This window comes from Triticum dicoccoides, chromosome 5A, assembly GCF_002162155.2.
Source record: "Triticum dicoccoides isolate Atlit2015 ecotype Zavitan chromosome 5A, WEW_v2.0, whole genome shotgun sequence".
Classification (NCBI taxonomy): domain Eukaryota; kingdom Viridiplantae; phylum Streptophyta; class Magnoliopsida; order Poales; family Poaceae; genus Triticum; species Triticum dicoccoides.
The window spans coordinates 417,870,243-417,878,068 of NC_041388.1; positions in this window are offsets into that span (position 1 = coordinate 417,870,243).

Sequence of the window (7,826 nt, forward strand, 5' to 3'; positions counted from 1 at the left end):
TGCGGGCTCGCGGGGGCCGTCCCCGGGCCTGGCGGGCCGCGGCGGTGGAGGCTGGCAGGAGGCCACGTGGCGGGCGCCGGTTGGCTGAGGCGGCGGCGGAGACTTTGTCCGGCGCCGGGCGGACGTGTCCGGCGCGCGGAGATCTATTTGGCTAGGGTTTCGGAGAGGGAGAGATCCGAAAATGGAGGGGTCTATTTATAGGCATAAGTGGAGCTAGGAGAGTCCAAATGAGGTGCGGTTTTCGGCCACACGATCGTGATCGAACGCTCTAGAACATGGAGCAGAGTTTGGTGGGTTTTGGGCCAAATTGGAGGGGTGTTGGGCTGCAACACACAAGGCCTTTTCGGTCCCTCGGTTAACCGTTGGAGTATCAAACGAAGTCCAAATGATACGAAACTTGACAGGCGGTCTACTGGTAGTAAACCTAGGCCGCTTGGCAAGTCTCGGTCCAATCCAGAAATGTTTAGTCCCCACACACGAAAGAAAGCTAGAATTGACCACCGGAGGAGAACGAAGCGCCGGAATGCAAAACGGACAACTGGGAAAACGCTCGAGTGCATGAGATGAACACGTATGCAAATGCAATGCACATGATGACATGATATGAGATGCATGAAAACGGAAACAACACACGAAGGCAAAGACCCGAACCCGAGAAATAAATATAACTTAACGCCGGAAACAGCAAGAGTTGGAGTACAAATAGGGAAAGTTACATCCGGGGTGTTACAACACTCCACCACTACGAAAAGATCTAGTCCCGAGATCTAGGACTGAAAGAACTCCGGGTACTCAGAACGGAGGTGATCCTCGCGTTCCCACGTAGCTTCACGGTCGGAATGGTGTGACCACTTGACTTTGAGAAATTTGATTGACTTGTTGCGAGTCTTGTGTTCAGTCTCTTCAGGAATAGCAACTGGGTGCTCACGATAAGAGAGATCTTGTTGGAGCTCAATGTACTCGAAGTTGACTGTGCGGTCAGGAGTCTTGAAGCACTTTCGAAGCTGAGAGACATGGAACACGTCATGAACATTTGCAAAGTTTGAAGGAAGCTCGAGTTGATAGGCGAGGTCGCCTCTCTTGCTGACAATCTTGAAAGGTCCCACGTATCTAGGGGCAAGCTTCCTTTTGATACCGAAGCGACGAGTAGCTTTCATAGGAGAGACACGGAGGTAAACATGATCTCCGATCTCGAAAGCCAAATCACGGTGCTTACTATCATAGTAGCTTTTCTGGCGGGACTGGGCTGCTTTGAGGTTATCACGAATGACTTTGCACATTTCTTCTGCATCTGTGATTAAGTCATTACCCAAAAGCTGACGTTCACCGGTTTCAGACCAGTTGAGAGGGGTACGGCACTTCCTGCCATACAGAATTTCAAAAGGGACCTTGCCCGAACTTGCTTGAAAACTATTGTTGTAGGGGAATTCAGCATAAGGAAGACAATCCTCCCACTTCATGCCAAAGGAGATCACACAAGCCCTGAGCATATCTTCAAGAATCTGGTTGACACGCTTGACTTGACCGCTTGTTTGAGGATGGAAAGCTGTGCTGAAGCGGATGTTAGTGCCCATGGCCTTCTGGAAAGAATCCCAAAACTTCGAGGTAAAGATGCTGCCACGGTCTGAAGATATCACTTGAGAAATACCGTGCGGAGAGACAATGCGAGAGGTATAGAGTTCCGCCAATTGAGCTGCAGTGATCGACTCTTTGATAGGCAGAAAGTCAGCCACTTTGGTGAGTTTGTCGATGACAACAAATATAGCATCATTGCCACGCTTGGACTTTGGAAACCCAGTCACGAAGTCCATTTCAATGTGGTCAAACTTCCATTCTGGAATGGCAAGAGGTTGGAGGAGACCAGCTGGCCTTTGGTGTTCTGCCTTCACTCTTCTACAGACATCACATTCATTCACGAATTGAGCGATCTCGTGCTTCATTCGAGTCCACCAATAAGCTTGCTTAAGGTCCTGATACATCTTCGTGCTCCCAGGGTGGATGGAGAGGAGAGAATTGTGAGCCTCGTTCATGATCACTTTACGAAGTTCACCTTTGGGCACAACAATACGATCCTCGAAGAAGAGAGTGTCCTTGTCATCAAGGCGGTAGCACTTGTACTTGGGCTGACTCTTGGCAATCCCAATCTTCACCTTTTTCACCATAGCATCAAGAAGTTGGGCTTGGCGAATCTGGTCTTCTAAGGTAGGAGAGACTTAAATGTCGGCGAGGAGACCTTGAGGAACAACTTGCAGATTAAGTTTGCGGAAAGCTTCACAAAGCTTGGGTTGATAAGGCTTGAGAATTAGACTGTTGCAGTAGGCCTTTCTGCTCAAAGCGCCAGCAATCACATTGGCCTTGCCTGGAGTATATTCGATACTCGGATTATACTCTTGAATCATTTCGACCCATCGAGTTTGCCTGAGGTTGAGATTAGGCTGAGTGAAGATGTCCACTTTTCTTCCCAATAGAAGATGTCTCCAAGTCAACAGAGCATGCACAACTGCCGCCAACTTGAGATCATGAGTGGGGTAGTTCTTCTCATTAGGCTTCAACTGGCGAGAGGTATAAGCAACAACTTTCTTCTATTGCATCAATACTGCACCGAGACCTTGGAGAGAGGCATCACAAAAGACCTCGTACGGTTTGGATTCATCAGGCGGAGTCAGAACTAGAGCAGTGATCAATTTCTCTTTTAAAGTGTTGAAAGCAATATCACACTCCGGAGACCAAACGTACTTGACATGCTTCTGAAGAAGATTTGGGAGAGGCTTCACGATCTTAGAAAAGTTTTCACCAAATCTTCTGCAATAGCTTGGGAGACCGAGAAAACTACGGAGTTGCTTCACGTTCTGAGGAGGTTCCCAATTCACAATTGCAGACACCTTCTCGGGATTCACGGCAATGCCCTTGGCAGAGATGATATGACCAAGATAAAGAACCTCATCGAGCCAAAATTCACACTTGGAGAACTTAGCGTAGAACTGATGTTCTCTGAGCTTATCGAGAACCAAACGCAAGTGCTTGGCATGATCTTCCTTGTTCTTGGAGAAAACCAGAATGTCGTCGAGATAGACCAAAACGAAGTCATTGGTGTAGGCGTTGAATATGAAGTTCATCATGCGAGAGAATGTCGGAGGAGCGTTGGCGAGGCCAAAAGACATGACAGTGTATTCATATGAACCAAAGCTTGTTCTGAATGCTGTCTTGGGAATATCTTCTTCACGAATGCGAATCTGGTGATAACCCATACGGGGATCAAGCTTGGAGAATACTTGGGCACCTTTGAGTTGTTCGAACAGCTCATTTATGTTGGGAAGTGGGTATTTGTTCTTGATGGTCTTCTTGTTCACTGGACGGTAATCAACACAAAGTCGGTCCGTTCCATCCTTCTTCTTCACAAAAAGAACACCACAACCCCACGGAGAAGAACTAGGCCGGATGAGACCCATTCTCTCTTGCTCATCGAGTTGCTTCTTTAGCTCCTTCAACTCTTCAGGTCCGAGCTTGTAAGGACGTTTGCACACAGGTTCCGTGCCAGGCTCAAGATCAATAATGAATTCAACTGGCTGGTGCGGAGGCATTCCTAGGAGCTCTTCTGGAAAGACGTCTTGATATTTGCAAACGACTGGAATTTGAGAGATGGCATCCAATTCACCCTTCTCATTGAGAGAAAACAGACGGATAGTATCATCCCGAGCGGCAAAGACAATTACATCCTCAGATGAATGAGTCAATTGAATATGTCTGGCTGCACAATCAAGCTGAGCCTTGTGCTTAGAAATCCAATCCATCCCGAGAATAAGATCAATATCCGAGTTACCAAGAACCACCGGAGAAGAGAGAAACTTGTAATCGTCCAACGTGATAGAGACATCGGGAGCAACCAAACTAGAAGTCAAAAGCTTGCCGGGAGAAACAACTTGCATGACTTTGGGCATAATCTCGGTATGCTTCGATGTAAAAGGGCATGACAAAAAGGAATGCGATGCACCAGTGTCAAAAAGAACTTTTGCAGGAATATCATTAACAGGAAGGTTACCCATGATCACATCTAGCGAGTCCTCTGCCTGAGCTGCATTCATCAAATTCACCTTGGCATGCTTGGGGTTATGCTTGACCATAGTTGTACTTGCCGATCTCACAGGAGGAGGAGGAGGAAGACGCCTCTGGTTGAGACACTTGTTGGCATAGTGACCCTTCTGTTGGCACTTGTTGCACGTGACCTCTGAAAGCGGACGGTGATACGGAGCACTCGATCTTGGAGCTTGAGACGAAGTCTTGTTCTGAAAGCCAGGGTTGGGTGGGTGGGAAGAACCACTGCCACCTTTGCTCTTCTGCTGATATGGCTGACGGAACGGAGGAGGAGGAAGCCAAAACTTCTGCTGCTTGGCCACTTGAGTAGAGGAAGAAGGAGTAACATCTCTGACTCGCTTCCTGGAAGCATCACACCTCAACTGAGCAGCCTCTTGCTTCAATGCCATGTTGTAGAACTCATCGTACCTCAAGGGCTCAAAGAGAACAAGAGCGAGCTGAATTTCTTCTCTGAGACCACCCCTGAACTGATATATCATGCTATTCTCATCAGGCACGTCCTGCTTGGCAAAGCGGGCAAACTTCTGGAACAATTTGTTGTAGTCATAGACAGACAAAGAGCCTTGCTTCAGATTGCGGAATTCCTCACGCTTGCTTTCAACCACGCTCTGCGGAATATGATGAGCTCGGAAATCTCGACGGAAATCATCCCAAGTGATAACACGTCCACCTATGGAATCCTTGTACTGCTGGAACCATTCTGCAGCTTGATCTTTGAGTTGGAAGGAAGCGAACTTCACAAAGTCCTCAGGCCTGACGTTACTGCACTCGAAATGCTTGCATAGATCCACAAGCCAATCGTCAGCATCGGTTGCCTCAACACAATTGTTGAAAGTCTTTGGCCCGTTAGCAAGGAACTGGTTGAGTGTAGCAAGGTGACTCTGATTGCTTCCTTGATTCCCTTGACTGCCTTGATTGCGCTCTTGAAGAATTTGCATGATCAGCTGAGTGTTTGCATTGGTTGCGGCCATCACAGCTTGCCATGCCTCTGGAGGAGGTGGAGGCGGTGGCGGATCTTGATTCTGGTTCTGACTGGTGCTCTTAGCGGGAGCCATCCTGAAGAGGTTGACCACCATTAGCACATGATAGATAAATATTGAAGCTGAATCCAACGGAATGAAAATTGCAACATATAGTCTTCATATCCGAACAAAATGAACGAATGCAATCCTCTTCAAATGGTCACATATCCATAAATTGAGAAGCCACGTAGAATTAAGGTAGAGAAATAAATCAACAAGGTACGGATCAAGAATGAATAATCGGTAAGAAATCCCAATCTCAAACCAATATTCGTGGAAGAAGAACTAGAGCTACTAGAATTCCCACCTATGAAACTCCCGAAACTTTCCGGTTATGCAATCAGGTGTTGGGGATACAGGGGAAGCATAATATCTCACCCAAACTAGCAAATCCTACATCCAGCTGTATCCATCCTTCAACACATAACCAAGAAACCTTCGGAAACCATCTACCTCAACCTTCGAAAAGCATCCGTTATACAAGTTATGGCGATACTCCCGAACTCCCGCCCCAGTACTGGGTGGCGTCGAGGTTATCTCACCAACGAACTGCATAAAAGAGATTTTCGATGTCGGCGAACATATCTCAAGTATTCCGGAATTGCAACGATAAAATTATGATGACAACGCCTCAGAGCTCAACTCCCCGGGACACTTCCACTAAACCGCTGACAGGAGGCACCAAGACAATGTTCTCATCATAAGCCATCGGAACGATTCCAAGATACTCGCGTGATCCTAAATTTTTTTTTTGGTGAAATTTGAGAAGAGAAGAGTCAAAACTCTACGTCAGGATGCCTTACCAGAGCGATGGGGAGACTAGGAAGTAAAAAGAATTCCTAAGCTCTCCGATATATAATTCCTAAGTGACTCAAAACATTTTTCTAGACACAACTCGGCCGCTAAAAACGATCAAGCAATGGGGCTCCTAAGGTCGGGGAAGGCTCTGATTACCAACTTGTAACACCCTCGATGCGACTATAGCTCCCACGTGTCGAGGCACGACTTAGAGACATAATCGCATTGAAGGCATATGTCGCAAGTTAGGCAATCTTCACAACATCCCATGTAATATGAATAATAAAAGGGGGAGATACATAGTTGGCTTACACTCGCCACGTCACATCAAAGTGCATAAATAACATCCATCATGCAAACACTCATGGCCCGACTACGGCGCCAAAATAGAAAAGAACCCAACAAGCGACAAGGCCCGAATCAAACCCCAACTAGGCACCACTACTGATCATCAGGAAAAGACACGTAGTAATGCTGAGAGTCCTCGTCGAACTCCCACTTGAGCTCGTACTCGTCACCTAGAGCGGAATCACCTGGACCTGCATCTGGAGTTATAGTATCTGTGAGCCACAGGGACTCAGCAATCTCGCACCCTCGCGATCAAGACTATTAAAGCTTATAGGAAGGGTAAGGAAAAAATATGTGGAGCTGCAGCAAGCGACTAGCATATATGGTGGCTAACTTATACGCAAAAGAGAGCGAGAAGAGGAGGCAAAGCGCGAGCGAGAAGCTAGAGAGCAACCTGCGCAAACATTACTCCAACACCATGTCCACTTCCCGGACTCCGCCGAGAAGAGGCCATCACGGTAACACACTCAGTTGATTCATTTTAATTAATTAAGGTTCAAGTTGTCTACAACCGGACATTAACAAATTCTCATCAGCCCATAACCGCGAGCACGGCTTTCGAAAATTCAATCCCTGCAGGGGAGTCCCAACTTAGCCCATGACAAGCTCTCACGGCCAACGAAGGAATAGACCTCCTCCCAAGACGTTCCGATTAGACTCGGTATCTCGGTAATTCAAGACACTTCGACAGGTTAAAACAAGACCAGCAACACCGCCCGAATGTGCGGACAAATCCCGATAGGAGCTGCACATATCTCTTTCTCAGGGCACACTCAGATGAGACATCCTACGAGTAAAACCAACCCTCAAGTTGCCCCGAGGTGGCCCTGCAGTCTACTCGGTCGGACCAACACTCAGAGGAGCACTGGCCCGGGGGGGGGGTTTAAAATAAGATGACCCTTGGGCTCCGGTAACCCAAGGGAAAAAGAGGGTAGGTGGCGAATGGTAAAACCAAGGTTGGGCATTGCTGGAAAAGCATTAATCAAGGCGAAATATCAAGGGGTTCCCATTATAACCCAACCGCGTAAGGAACGCAAAATCCGCGAACATAACACCGATATGACGGAAACTAGGGCGGCAAGAGTGGAACAAAACACTAGGCGAGAGGCCGAGCCTTCCACCCTTTACCAAGTATATAGATGCATTAAGATAACATGGCAATATAATGATACCCCAACAAGTAAATAAAAGATGTTCCAACAAGGAACGGCCTCCAATCTTCACCTGCAACTAGCAACGCTATAAGAGGGGCTGAGCAAAGCGGTAACATAGCCAATCAACAGTTTGCTAGGACAAGGTGGGTTAGAGGTGACATGGCAATTGGGAGGCTGACAAGCAAAAGGTAGGCATCGTAGCATTGACATAGCAAAGAGCGAGCAAACTAGCATAGCAAAGATAGTAGTGATTTCGAGGGTATGATCATCTTGCCTGCACAGTTGTCAGAGTTGACTGGATCCTCACAAGCAAACTCAACGGGCTCCTCGGTAGCGAACTCGTCTCCCGGCTCTACCCAAACAAGACAAACAAGCAACAAGGATACAATCAACCACGTGCAAGGATCAAACG